Raw genomic sequence first — 16971 nt, forward strand, 5'->3', positions numbered from 1 at the left:
TAGGTTTAAGTAGTTCTAAGTCTAGGGGACTGATGACCTCAGATGTTAAGTCGCATAGTGCTTAGAGCCATTTGAACCATTTGCCAGCACCCAGCACATCGTAACCCCTTCACATCTGCGCCTGTCTTCCAAAAGCAAGAAACCGGCTCCCTGCAACACTCTTTGGGATCCCGGACCTTTGGTCGGAAACTAGCAGCAGCCACACTAGGAATTAGCATTCAATGAGTAGACTGCCATTAACACGCACGCACGGATGCGTTTGGGAGAGATGCTATAACCGGTATGTATGAACTGCTAATAAATGGCGTCGCATTGTATTCAGTAAACGACTCGCGGTTCTGCACTACCGCAGATGACCATTCTATGCCAAGTATGGCGGCGACGTGGGTAGGGAGGCACTTGTTAAAAGTGCGAGGCCGGTTGATGCGCAATCGGCAAAGAGAAAGCTGTAGTGGTGGGGGTTGCAGGCAGGCACTGTAGGGCAAACGCCAAGCACTGGAAGGGAAGGGCCTTTCTAAATTCAAATCTACACTCAAATTTTTGTAAATGTGAGGTGGAACACATCCATGCCCTCAGTTGCGTGGTGACCATTCAAAAAGATTTTCTGTCACCTCATCTTTGGTTAGTATCCAAAAAGAATTACACTGCAAATGCAACAACAGCAGCAATTTATTTTTGCTTGGGTTTGTAACAATTTTTAACTTTTAGAGCGTCATGAGTTGTGAATTTTCAGTAAAAGATACATTTCTCTTGTCACCGTGTTAAAATTTGCTTCTTTTGCCAAAACAGGACGGAGTTTATACAGTGTCACGTCACCAAGGTGTTGTGCAGATGCAAATGCGAGAGTATTCTGAAAGCATGGTTTGTAAAGTTTATTAAGTGGTGAACTGAGGAAGAGTAAGAGCGATAGCTTGCGAAAAAACACATCCTCGGTACAAATGTCTTCACTTATGTTGTTCCACAACCACAGCATTTCTCGTTTCACCAGCTATCAATGCCACTTTAAAAATGCATCGAAAAGGTCTGTAGTTAGTGGAATAACACTGTAGATAATGAAGTTTTGCTTAATGACCATGTGGCACAATACTCTTCTCTTTGCATGCTGTAGTTTGGCAAAATATCATTCTCATATGTCAAACCATTTATTAAATGCAAGGAATGTTGTGGGTATTCCATTGTGGCTTTATCGCTGGCACGAGAAACCGAAAACGAATGTGCTACATCAGATCAATTTTCTGCAGACTGGTGACAGATAACGACCTCAAACGAAGTCTACAGAAAAATCCAGCATGTTAGCTTAATTTCATGTGCAACAACGTCTTCTGTAAAATCCACTAAATGGTTCAAATGGCTCTGACCACTATGGGACTTAACATCTGAGGTCATCATCCCCTAGACTTAGAACTACTTAAACCTAACTAACCTAAGGACACCACACACATCCATGCCCGAGGCAGTATTCGAACCTGCGACCGTAGCAGCCGCGTGCTTCCGGACCGAAGCGCCTAGAACCGCTCGGCCACAACGTCCGGCTAAAATGCACCAAACACAAAACTATAGCGAACCTTATTTTTCTTTGCAGACTTTTTAGAAATTCAAATAGTGTCTTACTTTAGTTCAAATTTCACAATTAACTGTGGCCATTAACGAAATTATGGGTACGTCATCATGAATCTGACATATAAAGCTGTACCTAAAATAAAAATGAATTTTTTTCCGCCGAAGTGTGTCTGTAAAATCTTTTGAGAAATATTTCAGGGCGTGCGCCTCGATCCTGCCATCGCAGTGCGTCGCCCACCGGCCGAAAGCGAGGAAACAATGTCGCCTTCCCTTTCGACCAAACAAATGAACTCGCCCAGCGCTTCCGATGAAAACTGTTCACTGGCCATCGGCCATGGTATCCTGCGCAAATTCTTCCCTGGAGTTATGACGTGAGGGTCCATCGAGTGTAACTTAAGCTCATGGCCGGTAATGGTTGAGGGAACTCAGATGGCACAATGTCATGTCATAGACATCTGCATCCTCATGTCACCTCTCGTGCAACAGTATCATGCTGCAATTTTACAACAGGACAACGCTAGTCCAAATGTGACACCTGTCTCTATGAACTGTGTGGTGTCACCGCCAAACACCACACTTGCTAGGTGGTAGCTTTTAAATCGACCGCGGTCCGCTAGTATACGACGGACCCGCGTGTCGCCACTGTCAATAATTGCAGACCGAGCGCCACCACACGTCAGGTCTAGTGAGACGTACTAGCACTCGTCCCAGTTGTACAGCCGACGTTGCTAGCCATGGTTGACTGACAACTACGCTCTCATTTGCCGAGACGATAGTTAGCATAGCCTTCAGCTACATTTGCTACGACCTAGCAAGGCGCCATTACCAGTATAGATATTGAGAGTCTATTATTGTATCATCAAGAGCGATGTTCTACAAATGTGGATTAAAGTTAAGTATCCCAGAAGCTACGTACTTTTCTTTATAGCATTCATTACGTATCCTGCTTCAGACCTCACGCCAGCCTGCGTGAGCTTAGCGTGCATATCGGTCTCCTCAAACAAAACAGTGTTGGCAAATCTGCCGACACTTCAAACTGTCTGTTTGATGTTGAGTCATTCTCTGGCCAGCAAGATCTCCGGGCGTGCCGCAGTAGAACACGTGTGGGAGCATCTCGGACGTCAACCTAGTAGATAGTGTCGGAAGTTCCATGCAGCTTTTCGCGGATGATGCTGTAGTATACACAGAAGTTGCAGCATTAGAAAATTGCAGCGAAATGCAGGAAGATCTGCAGCGATTAGGCACTTGGTGCAGGGAGTGGCAACTGACCCTTAACATAGAAAAATGTAATGTATTGTGAATACATAGAAAGAAGGATCCTTTATTGTATGATTATATGACAGCGGAACAAACACTGGTAGCAGTTACTTCTGTATAATATCTGGGAGTATGCGTACGGAACGATTTGAAGTGGAATGATCATATAAAATTAATTGGTGGTAAGGCGGGTGCCAGGTTGAGATTCATTGGGAGAGTCCTTAGAAAATATAGTCCATCAACAAAGTAGGTGGCTTACAAAACACTCGTTCGGCCTATACTTGAGTAATGCTCATCAGTGTGGGATCCGTACCAGGTCGGGTTGACAGAGGAGATAGAGAAGATCCAAAGAAGAGTGGCGCGTTTCGTCACAGGATTATCTGGTAAGCGTGATAGCGTTACGGAGATGTTTAGCAAACTCAAGTGGCAGACTCTGCAAGAGAGGCGCCCTGCATCGCGGTGTAGCTTGATGTCCAAGTTTCGAGAGCGTGCGTTTCTGGATGAGGTATCGAGTATATTGCTTCCCCCTACTTATAACTCCCGAGGAGATCACGAATGTAAAATTAGAGAGATTCGAGCGCGCACGGAGGCTTTCCGGCAGTCAGTCGTTCTTCCCGCGAACCATACGCAACTGGAACAGGAAAGGGAGGTAATGACAGTGGCACGTAAAGTGCCTTCCGCCACACCCCGTTGGGTGGCTTGCGGAGTATAAATGTAGATGTAGAACTCTGTCCCAGTGCCACGATCGAGAATATTAATGACCAGTTACATCAATTCTGGACCAGCTTGCCTCAGGACAGTGTACAAAGTCTTAAGTCACCCTTCCCAACTGTATCAGTGCGTGCACTCCGGCCAGACGGGTGCAACGACACACTGTTAAGTGGGCTCACACTACGAAGTTCTTTGTAAATTTGACATCTCACGTCCTCTCAACCAGTGAAGGTTCATTTATTTCCCCACTCCCCTTGCAGGTGCTTCAGTTTCTTTGTCGGATTGTGTAGAAGCAGAGTGACAGCGCGACGCCGGTAGTTGTCCAGCTACAGCAGTGGCCGCAGAATGACGACCAGTGGGCTGCAGACAGAGCATCGGGAGAGGTGACTGTGTCCCTGGCTCGCGTCCAGCGCTCCTGGGGGCAGATAGCGCCGCATCCCGGCGTCGCGATTTATGCCCCCGGCCTGCCGCCGCAGCACACACTCCATTTCGCGCCCCCGCTGCCCGCCGCCGCCGTTAACAAGCCAGCCGAGTCCGCCCCCACACGCCCCGGCGCCGGCGTAGCAACGCGGTGCAGTGCGGACCGCACCTGCCAGATATGGCGATTGACAGTCTCAATCGCCGTCCGTATTCGCCTGCACCATTACCGCTTCTGCGTTTGCCGTCCGACGTATTGATCTCCGCGACCGCAAAAGCGGGCAAACACCCGCTGATTCAGCGCAACTCCAGCGACATGTGACCGTATGGACGTTAGCTGAACAACCAACAGATAGTCTGATTTAAGGTAGTTAGCATGAGATGTTAAAGATCCGAAGTTATCGCGAGCAGTAATGCCTGCGTGCAGCTGCCACAGCGCTCCGCTCTACACCTTAAAATAAAAAAAATAAAAAAAAAATAAAAATAGAAATCGAAATGATCGAGTGGCGTTATTGACCAGTGGACCCCCTTTCGGGTTGTTCGCCCGCCAGATGCAAGTCTTCCTGTTTGATAGAAATCCGTCTACTTGCTCGTCTTTGCGATGAAGATCAAATGAAATGATTAGGACAATACACACGTACTCTGTCCCGAGTGAAGAAAATCGTGGAGCAGGCCGGGAATCGAACCTAGGATTCCGCGATCTGGACGATGTTCACCTCTTATTTTGAAACTTTCTGCAGATTATAACTGTGTTCCGGATCGGGACTCGAACTGAGGACCTCTTATGCTTACGAGCCATGTATGTTGGTGGCAGTAGAATCTTGCAGTCTGTCCCAAACGCAGGTTCTCTAAACTTTCTCCGTAGTGTTTCGCGAAAAGAAAATTTTCTTTCTTCAAGGGATTCCCATTTACTCACTTGCTGATCGAACCTACCGCTAACAAATCTAGCGAACCGCCTCTGAATTGCTTAGATATCTTCCTTTATTCCGACCTAATCGGGATTCCAAACACTCAAGCATTACTCAGGAATGGGTAGTATAAATGTTCTGTGCGCCGTCTGCTTTACAGACGAGCTAACCTTCCTAGAATTCTCCAAATAAGCCGAAGTCGACCTTTCGCCTTCACTACTACAACCGACCTTACGCGCATGCTCTATTTCCATTAAATCGACGTGACTGTGTCAAAGAGCACACCAACAATATTTTATTCAAACATTGCATGAATGTTTGTCCTACTCATCTGTATTAACTCACATTTTTGCCGCGCGGTCTAGGGCGTCTTGTTACGGTTCGCGCGGCTGCCCCCGTCGGAGGTTCGAGTCGTCGCTCGGGCATGGGTGTGTATATGTTGTAAGCTAGTTTAAGCTGTATTAAGTAGTGCGTAAGCCTAGGGACCGATGACCTTAACAGTTTGGTCCCATAGTCCTTACCACAAATTATTATTATCACATTTCTCCACATTCAGAACAACCTACCACTCACTCAAGTAGATATCCTACGTAACTCTTCCCGTCTCATCTTATAGCCGCCCAACGACTCTCATAGTCCCTTAACTAAAGCGTCATCAACAAACATTCACCAATATTGGCTTACCTTATCTAAGAAATCGTTTGCTGATAAAGAAAACAAGGACGTTCGCATCCCTGGGCCATTTCTGATGATACCCTTATCTCTCACGAACTCATGCCGTCCAGGACATTGTACTGCGTTGTGGTATCTAAAAGTCTTCGAGTGAGTCACATATGCCTGATGAGATGGAAATCCGCTGTAAGAATCACTTTATACTCGGACACACATTTATCTTACAGATCACTAAAACGTTTGTAAGTAAGACAAAACTCTGTTCTTACTTTTAACTGTGGCGGGAGTTAAGATTTTTTAGGAGACTATGAAACGAAAGTAGTCCCTATTTTAATATTCTGTGTAATGACTGACAATCTACGTACTTATTAGGTAGAAGAGCCGGCCGGTGTGGCCGTGCGGTTCTAAGCGCTTCAGTTTGGAACCGCGTGACCGCTACGGTCGCAGGCTCGAATCCTGCCTCGGGCATGGATGTGTGTCATGTCCTTAGGTTAGTTAGGTTTAAGTAGTTCTAAGTTCTAGGGGACTGATGACCTTGGAAGTTAAGTCCCATAGTGCTCAGAGCCTTTTGAGCCATTTTAGGTAGAAGATGTTAATGTGTTTTCAGGATGGCCGGACACCCTACTTTCCCAGCTATCAGCCAGTCCCATTCCCTTTTACCCTATTGTAGTTATAGTGTGGTTATAGTGTGCGTATTTTAACAATGGGTTTTACAAAATGACCGATCACATGTAATTTGTTCTTCTGAGTGAAAGTGTGAGTGAGAGTGAGTGAGACTGGAGTAGAGTGGAAGATATTTTAAAAGTAATTTTGATTTCATATTGAGTACATTTGTGGTCCTGATACTCTTCCTTGGGTTAGTACTCCGGCAACAATCAGTGCCATACAAGGGTTTCCACAGTGTCAGTTAGCTCTCTTATACTCGAAACTTGAGTCCAAAAATACACAATTACACCCTTCCACAATTGAACCCTTCCATAGAATAAGAGTCATGATCATCTTTGAGATATTCTTCTGACTCGATCCATTTTACGTGCCTAGTTCCTTAGGACCAAACTGAGTTGCAAATCTCCGTTTTCATGGAAGATGTCAGTACATGAAATTACAACAGAAAAGTAATAACAGATAAAATAAAATGTTTATGAATCTTAAAAAGACGACAAGCTATAAGGTTACATAAAAGCAATCAACAGGTTAACTGAGGAATCAAGAAACTGCTCGATAGAACAGAAGGAGTGATCCATGAGGAAACTTTTCGGTTTAGATTTGAAAGCCCGTGGATTACTGCTGAGTACGTAGTTTTTCGTTATATTGGATTACTGGTGAGTACGTAGTTTTTCGTTATATATAACATTTGTTTGAGTACAAAAACCTTTTAGTGTTAAACTTTGTACATCTTGGTCTCAAAGGCCATTCACCCTTTTATTAATAGAATGCCTATGTAGTAATGGAGAATGGACAAAAATATCGGCTATGGTTGTGCTGCTGTTACCCTGCACCATGGTTGGGGAAAATACAGTCTGCGTCAGATTATGTTCATGTAGGAGATATTACAACATTCTTTTTCTTGCAGAATCAGGTACAATTAATATTAAAGTCACCTCATACAACTAAACAGAAATGTTCTAAAGTCATAGTTAGGAGGCCTATAAATAACAACAATTGAAAGTGTTGTGGATTGGCAGGACAGCTAATCCACTATGAGGAAGCCGAAAGGCACGCGTTAAGCTCACGCAGGCTGGCGTGAGGTCTGGAACAGGACAAGGTAATGAGACTAGCAAAAATAGTACGTAGCTGCTGGAATACTTAACTTTAATCCATAATTGGTGAACATCGCTCTTGACGGTACATGTTTTACAGCATCAATAGTAACTGGTAATGGCGCCTTGCTAGGTCGTAGCAAATGACGTAGCTGAAGGCTATGCTAACTATCGTATCGGCAAATGAGAGCGTTTTTTGTCAGTGAACCATCGCTAGCAAAGTCGGCTGTACAACTGGGGCGAGTGCTAGGAAGTCTCTGTAGACCTGCCGTGTGGCTGCGCTCGGTCTGCAATCACTGATAGTGGCGACACGCGGGTCCGACGTATACTAACGGACCGCGGCCGATTTAAAGGCTACCACCTAGCAAGTGTGGCGTCTGGCGGTGACACCACAGAAAGTTTAGTTTCATTGAATCCATTACCCCTCCACAACTGTTCAGTGCAGTGCTTTGACACATCTACGGACTCAAATGTAATACTATTTTTACGTACTCCCCCATTACATAATGAACTCCTTGAAAAACAGCTAGCTAATCTGTATCCTGGTAAAGGAAGCCTCTGAACTGTCACGTTCTTTAAGTGGTGCTCTGATGTATCAATAATGCCACAGTCAACACCTATTAGCAGTTCACTAACTTTAGCTCTAATAGCTCTAACATTTTGATGAGATATGATAATTCCTTCACTAACTGAGTACCTGACCTCCTTTGAAGGTGGTTCCTTTGTTAGAGAGACTTCCTTTAAGCAGGGATACCTATCAGCTGACTTACTTTATCCATATCTTCAAGAACAAAAGTTAATCGCAAGGAGGCGGGAATCTCTGTCTAAACGTACAATACGTATTACTCGTTTAGATGTTTAACCATCATCGTCAGGTAGAACACATTTTTCACGTGGTTGTTGTCAGAGGTAAACATTGGCGAATTCGTGTAGGAAGATGTGAAGCGACCGAGAGATTCTTTGAAAAAAGCAGCATTGTAGAGTTAATGAGTATTCTATTTGGTGTAATACTGTTTCGTAAGCTCTTTAGTCATAATCTCTTTGGCAAAGAAAAGGACCATCTTTCCTACATAACATCAACATTGTGTGACTGACATACAGTGAGAAACATATGCGAATTTCAGCGGTAGGATGCAGCTCAGTTATTGCTCTTTATGCACTGTAAGCACCTCTAATATCTTTTAATCATCTGCTATCTTACATGAGTAAGTCTAGTGGCCGCTTCACTTAAGTAGGCTACAAACAGTGCAACTCAATCTAACCTCTCTCTTGACTCACATGCTGCTTCACGAAATCGCCAATGCTAACCCATGGGATACCGCCTTGTCGAAGGCACCTTATGTGCCGGGCGGTGAGGCTTATGAACTTTGAAGGAGCCGGGCGCTATGCCGGTGGTAGCGTAGCTAGTGGCGGGGCGGGGTTACCCAAGCCGGATTGCCCCAGAGGAGGAGCCATAGAAAGCGTGTCCCACACCATAGGGGAAGGAGCGTGGGGGCACTATAGACTAGGTCGTCAACCCTTTTAGGGGAGATAACTCCAAAATATGTAGAGAGGATATAAAATGTAGACTGGCAATGGCAAGGAAAGCGTTTCTGAAGAAGAGAAATTTGTTAACATCGAGTATTGATTTAAGTGTCAGGAAGTCGTTTCTGAAAGTATTTGTATGGAGTGTAGCCATGTATGGAAGTGAAACATGGACGATAAATAGTTTAGACAAGAAGAAAATAGAAGCTTTCGAAATGTGGTGCTACAGAAGAATGCTGAATATTAGATGGGTAGATCACATAACTAACGAGGAGGTATTGAATAGAATCGGGGAGAAGAGGAGTTTGTGGCACAACTTGACTAGAAGAAGGGATCGGTTGGTATGACATGTTCTGAGGCATCAAGGGATCACCAATTTAGTACTGAAGGGCAGCGTGGAGGGTAAAAATCGTAGAGGGCGACCAAGAGATGAATATACTAAGCAGATTGAGAAGGATGTAGGCTGCAGGAGGTACTGGGAGGAAGAAGCTTGCACAGGATAGAGTAGCATGGAGAGCTGCATCAAACCAGTCTCAGGACTGAAGACAACAACAACAACAACAACAACAACAACAACTACTACAAACTGAAAGACCGGTCCTCCAGGTTGCGGGCTGAGTGCGAGGTCGATACCCATGCCTCGTAAAAAGTCTATCATCGCTAATAATGAAAGAACGAATGCCGAATTGCCCTTACGAAGACGAACTGCGTCAAGAAACAAGAGTATGGATATGCCAGTGCTTAAATTTGAATCGTGGAACGTGCGTACACTACTGCAGATAGGAGCTATGAATAGCATTGCCGAAGGTATGGAATATGAGTTGTTGCATTGCAGGACATCAGGTGGAAGAGAAGGTGTGGGATCCATAAGTATAAATTCTCCCTATATTATTTAGGAAAAGACGAAAGACAAGGGGAGCATGAAGTTGGGTTTATAGTCAAGAAGATATACATAAATGTGTCATTCCTTTCACTCCACATAAGGAAAGAATATGTAATGTGTGTATCAAAGACAAATTTCACAACGTGATCTCCGCGAACGGATATTCACAAACAGAAGAATCAGATGAAGTTATGGCGGATGATTTCCATGATCAACTACACGAGGTTTGTGACAGAACACCTAGAGATGACTCCAATGTAGTCCTTCATGATTATAATGCGAAAATCTACAAAGAAAGGATTTTCAGAAGCGTATTGGGTAAGGAAGGTCTGCAAGATGAAACTAGTAATAAAGATATGAGGTTTGCCAGTTTCATTCTGCGAGCAGATTAAAGGCAGTAAGTGCCAGTGTCTCAAGGAAAAATATCTACAAAGGGATGTGGAAAATACGAAGAACTAATGAAGCAAACCAAATAAGCCAAGAGATGGGCATTTAATATGGAACATGTGCGCACGTTCGGGTTGTGATCACTATCTACTAGGGGCCAAAATGAGACACAAGCTGCCAAAGGAAGTAGTACCAGAGTAAAGAGATGCAATATAGAAAACTGAACGATAGGTCTAATATTCAAGAGTATCAGAACAGACTGAGACGGGAGCTGCAAAGAAAAGATGGTGAAGATCATATAGACAAAGAATGGAACTCTGTTAGAAATGCCATTCTGACAACAGCACATGAAATACTGGCGGAAACAAGGAGACTGAGACATGAAGGCTGGTGTGATGATGAATGCAGACAGGCTGTGGAACAGGAAAGGAAGCAAGACTGAAATGCTTACAGCGAAGTGCAAGATAAAATAGGCATATGTAATAAAAAGGAAATAGAGGAAACAAGGATGTCTACAAGAGAAAAAAGGGAAGCCATAAGAAGAAAGAGGAGACGGAAGAACACTATCAAAGGAAGGACAGCACAAAGTTTTAAGGAAAATTAGAGAAGATCCTCAAGGGGTTCCCATTTCTACAGTGCTTTCTAATCTGACTCTTGAAGAAACCGTTCAAAAGCTTCAAATATGTAGCTGTATAGGCACAAAGTCAATCCAGATATGTGCATATGCTTATGATGTAGCAATTAATAGTAGAAGAAGACTTTCACTGGAGAGAACGATAGGTGAGCTGAAAGAAGCCACACTACCTAGAGGCCTTGCTGTTAATGAAAATAAGACAAAATACACGAATTTCACCAGAAATGGAAATAATAATTTGGGTAAAATGTCAGCAACTGGTTTCAGTTTTGAGCACGTCCAGAAGTTATATGTGTCGAAACCGCTAAGTAAGAAGCTTAGGTGATTATGTATGCATGCAATTCCGATATCTAAATATGCTTGTAAATGAAGCACTTTAGTGGCGGGGTCCCTGTGTAAGTACAGCGAAACATCATTTTACGATGCGGACTGCGACAGATTGTAAGTTTTTCAATATTTGTACCTACGGATTCATAATAGCTGAGTTTAACAGTATCCTTTCTCAAAGGACTGGTCGCCCAGGGGACGTAAGGAATAAGTGAGCTACTTGGTGTCCCGTAGACTTATTTTTTCCACAATGGTCATTATTAGGCGTCTAGCCAAGACCATCCCCAACAGTCGGTATGAAGACTCCTTTTACGTTTGTTGCTGCGTTTAATAATAAAATGACCTTTCTCGAGCTATATACAATTTTATTTGACGTCTTAATTACACGGCCGACAACGTCAACTTACACAAAGTGCCACCGATTACTGTAACACGTTTCATGTAAGACGCAAACTAAATCAGAGATTTAGAAGCTTCGTTAAGAAACAATCACCTATGTACCTGCTTTCGTTCCACTGCTCTGAATTAAATAAATTTTCTGATTTGGTTTTAGGCAATTTAAATTTTATTTGTTTCCCTACTACGCAGGTCATTCGTTAACTTTAAATGCTCGAAAATCTTGCCTCTTTACTTAGCATACTTACTCCTTCGTCCGAAAAATTCAGTGACAATGAGAATGTTCACATAACTTTTCTGAACGAATGTGTAAAACGTCAGTAGTAGAATGAGATTATGGTAAAGTATCAGTTTAGACGTCACGTGCATTTACTTTAGATATCAAGTACGGCTGAAGGGAGAAAAAGCTTCTTATTCATCAGGAAGCAAATCTAAACAAATCTAAAGATAGTGATTCCTATTGTAGCTGGCAGCTGACCGAGACGAGGTTGCCTGCTGTTATATTCTCAGTTATTTTCCGGAAGAGAATGAAGTGTTGCGCTGTGGTTAGAGGAAAAGATGTGAATAACAAGCGAGTCGAATACGAGAGCTTTAGTTCTTTTGGGATTTTCCGCAAGAAATGGCTGCACGTGCGGCGTCTTTATCCTCTGTAGTCGAGCAATTCAATTTCGCAGCGCTTACAGACCCGCACATCCCAAGAGTGAACGCCTTCTAAACTTCTTTTCCTGGTGTGCGTGACGCCTAGTTCTTTAGTCTTCCGGTCTGCCTCGGATGAATTAATTGACCGACTGTACAATGGAACCGAAAAGAGAATATCGCTGGTCCTATATGACTCAGCTGATCCTAGGGTTTTAGATCAAATCACATTCCTGCAGTGTGCTTTGCTAAATCCAATGTCGCTATCTCATTGGACGCTAAGGTTCCCTCCTCATCTTGCATCTGTTATCAGCTACATTGAGTGTAAGCCGAAGAAAACTACACTCCTGGAAATGGAAAAAAGAACACATTGACACCGGTGTGTCAGACCCACCATACTTGCTCCGGACACTGCGAGAGGGCTGTACAAGCAATGATCACACGCACGGCACAGCGGACACACCAGGAACCGCGGTGTTGGCCGTCGAATGGCGCTAGCTGCGCAGCATTTGTGCACCGCCGCCTTCAGTGTCAGCCAGTTTGCCGTGGCATACGGAGCTCCATCGCAGTCTTTAACACTGGTAGCATGCCGCGACAGCGTGGACGTGAACCGTATGTGCAGTTGACGGACTTTGAGCGAGGGCGTATAGTGGGCATACGGGAGGCCGGGTGGACGTACCGCCGAATTGCTCAACACGTGGGGCGTGAGGTCTCCACAGTACATCGATGTTGTCGCCAGTGGTCGGCGGAAGGTGCACGTGCCCGTCGACCTGGGACCGGACCGCAGCGACGCACGGATGCACGCCAAGACCGTAGGATCCTACGCAGTGCCGTAGGGGACCGCACCGCCACTTCCCAGCAAATTAGGGACACTGTTGCTCCTGGGGTATCGGCGAGGACCATTCGCAACCGTCTCCATGAAGCTGGGCTACGGTCCCGCACACCGTTAGGCCGTCTTCCGCTCACGCCCCAACATCGTGCAGCCCGCCTCCAGTGGTGTCGCGACAGGCGTGAATGGAGGGACGAATGGAGACGTGTCGTCTTCAGCGATGAGAGTCGCTTCTGCCTTGGTGCCAATGATGGTCGTATGCGTGTTTGGCGCCGTGCAGGTGAGCGCCACAATCAGGACTGCATACGACCGAGGCACACAGGGCCAACACCCGGCATCATGGTGTGGGGAGCGATCTCCTACACTGGCCGTACACCACTGGTGATCGTCGAGGGGACACTGAATAGTGCACGGTACATCCAAACCGTCATCGAACCCATCGTTCTACCATTCCTAGACCGGCAAGGGAACTTGCTGTTCCAACAGGACAATGCACGTCCGCATGTATCCCGTGCCACCCAACGTGCTCTAGAAGGTGTAAGTCAACTACCCTGGCCAGCAAGATCTCCGGATCTGTCCCCCATTGAGCATGTTTGGGACTGGATGAAGCGTCGTCTCACGCGGTCTGCACGTCCAGCACGAACGCTGCTCCAACTGAGGCGCCAGGTGGAAATGGCATAGCAAGCCGTTCCACAGGACTACATCCAGCATCTCTACGATCGTCTCCATGGGCGAATAGCAGCCTGCATTGCTGCGAAAGGTGGATATACACTGTACTAGTGCCGACATTGTGCATGCTCTGTTGCCTGTGTTTATGTGCCTGTGGTTCTGTCAGTGTGATCATGTGATGTATCTGACCCCAGGAATGTGTCAATAAAGTTTCCCCTTCCTGGGACAATGAATTCACGGTGTTCTTATTTCAATTTCCAGGAGTGTAAAATAATGAGGAATAGCAGAAATGAGATTTATGAGAAATTTAACATCAAAATCTGTCACCAAGAAACTACTCAACACAGTTAAAGGATCACTTTTTTGAAACGTCGTAATTGTCTCCCATTGCGAAGTAGAAATTTGAAATTTGGCTCAAAGGTGCTTGCAACGTTCCTCTGTAGTGGCGCAAAAGCAAGGAGCCCTCATTGTTGAGTTCAGCCACGCTTCAAATAGCAAAGTGTCGACTCTTGCGAAAAAAGACCAAAGCTCAGAACTGCATGTGAGATGGAAGATGAGTTAATTATCTCACTTAGCACCAAATTGCACCAAAAAAGAACCAGCATCACCTTCCCTGCTGATGGTTCTGTTAGAAACTTCTTTGGTTTTGGTGATGAGGAATGGCGCCATTCCTTGCTCGCTCTCTCCGTTTCCGGTTGGTGGAAGTGAAGCCAGGTTTCGTCCCCAGTAACGATTCTTGCAAGGAAGCCATCACCTTCTCGTTCAAAGCGCCGAAGAAGTTCTTCACAAGCATCAACACGTCGTTCTCTCACTTCAGGAGTCAGCTGCTGTGGCACCCATCTTGCAGACACTTTGTGAACCTGGAGCAAGTACATCATGCACAATGTGGTGTGCTGACCCCTGACTAATCTGTAAACATGGTGCAATGTCATTCAGTGTCACTCGGCCGTTTTCCTTCACTATGGCTTCAACTGCTGCAATGTTCTGTGGAGTCACAACTTTTTGTGCCTGACCTGGACGATGAGCATCTTCCACTGAAGCCACACCATTTGCGAACTTCCTACTCCATTCGTAGACTTGCTGCTGTGACAAACATGGATCACCATACTGAACCTTCATTCGTCGGTGAATTTCAATAGGTTTCACACCTTCACTACGCAAAAACCGAATAACAGAACGCTGTTCTTCCCTGGTGCAAGTCTCAAGTGGAGCGGCCATATTTATACTGACACTGCATCTGCACTATGGTGCCACATACAGGTCATTCTGCTCGCTGTTTGTAGCACGGTTACCAACTTACAGGATAACGGCACGAAATTTAGACTTGTTATTACAAATTTAATGTTTTCATTTGACTCACCCTTGTATTTGGTGTCATTCATGCCACAGCCCTGAAGGTGAAATGACTGGTACGTCAAAACTGGTTGCCTAATAAAAGAACATCAAAATAACGGCTGTTGGTACATTATTATTACATTTCATTGACCAGTCACAGACCCATGCTCCTGAACCAAGGATGGAGCTACATTTGCTGTGAGAAATGGCCTTTCGCGTGGTACCTGACTGTTTTCGTAGTGTTCGCTCGGAAGCTATTTGAGATGTATCTGCTTTCATTGACATCGGCAGTTCCTGTTGGGATTGAAAATCTCTCCAAAGCGTCCAGTGCGCTCTTTTACGGGGGCGGCTAAGAATGTGTCCGGTACACATAGATGTGGAATACAGTTACTAGCGCTACTTGAGGAAATGTGGACTAAGGTTACTGCCCAGTTACTACAATGCTTCTAATAACACTCGAGCCGATTTCGTCCGTAGCGCACGATGTTTCGCTGGTAGTATTCAGACAATTATAAGGGCCGATAAAAAAGTTTGAGGGTGTTGCTGCAAGCGTACATGCAACGCAGCGCTACTCCGATGCGGATATGTAAGCACCGACATGTAGGCAAGGGTTTAGTAAGGCATTAGTATCTTTCTGGCGTGCGAGCGGTAACCGAGGAAACGTGAACTACGGCGACGTTATTACCAAATGCGTCCAAACAGGGCCAAAATGATGTTATTCTTTTCTTGCCTGTCGAAGGAAAATCTCCGGTAGACATCCTTCGGAAAATGATGAATGTGTTTGAAAAAGATTTGTAATAACAAAAGAGGCAGGATGTCTGCCGAAATCCACCGTTATGGAATGGTGCACCAAGTTACGTACTGCTGCTTCATGATGATGCACGTTCCCATATCGCAAATGTCGTATCACAGAAATTACCGTATCTCAAGTGGGAAGCACTCGAGCACCTGCCCTATTCCTTATCTTTCCCCATGAGATTATTGTGTCTGGTTCCTAAAAAGGGCCGTGCACGGTCGACGATTCCAGTCAGTCGAGGATATGCAGCAGGCAATTACCCACTTCTTCACTCAGCAGCACACGGTCTTTTACCAAACGGGGATCTTCTACAAAACGACTGTTCACATTGGTGTGTAGAATGAACGAGAGTAACGACGTAGCATCAGATTTACAGAAAAACATCTTCCACATAATTCTGAAGCCAGCAAGAGCAGACAAGTTCGAGAATTATTGTACAATCAACTTAAAAACTTGTGCATCCAAGTTGCTGTCAAGAATAATACACAGAAGAATGGAAAAGAAAATCGGGGATCTGTTAGCCGACTATCAGATTGGCTTCAGGAAAGGTAGAGGCACGGGACAGACAGTTCTGTAGTTGAGGTTTATAACGGATGCAAAACCGAAGAAAAATCGAGACACGTTCATAGGATTTATCGACCTGAAAAAAGCGTTCTAGCATGTAAAATAGCGCAAGCTGTACGAAATTATGAGAAAAATGGGGTAAGTTACAGGGAAAGAGGGGTAATATACGTTATGTATAAGAACCAAGAAGGAACAAGAAGATTGGAAGAGCAAGAACCATGTGCTCGGTTTGAAAAGGGTGTAGACAAGAATGCAGTCTTTCTTTCCTACTGTTCAATCCAGGGGTCGAATAAGGAATCAAATAAATAAAAGAAAGGTTAAAGAGTGGAATTACAATTCAAGGTGAAACGATATCAATGATAAGATTTGCTGATGGCTTTCCTGTCATCAGTGAAAGTGAAGAAGAATTACAAGATCTGTTGAGTGGAATGAACAGTCTAATGGGTACAGAATATGGTTTGAGAGTAAATCGAAGAAAGACGGAAGTAATGAGAAGTAGCGGAAATGAGAACAGCGAAGAACGTAACATCGGTCTCTTTTTTTCGTACTTGCTGTATGATATTGTGGTGTATTACGTTTCACCACCTGTCAAAGTATTTGTCGTCCAACAACTGTCACACCTTTTCCTAAAACAGTTTTCAGCTTTTCCTTTAAATTGATAAAACCAGAAGGAAACAATGCTATTTTCAAAATCCTAATAGGAAAA

The sequence above is a fragment of the Schistocerca cancellata genome, chromosome 2 (assembly GCF_023864275.1).
Source record: "Schistocerca cancellata isolate TAMUIC-IGC-003103 chromosome 2, iqSchCanc2.1, whole genome shotgun sequence".
NCBI classification, from domain to species: domain Eukaryota; kingdom Metazoa; phylum Arthropoda; class Insecta; order Orthoptera; family Acrididae; genus Schistocerca; species Schistocerca cancellata.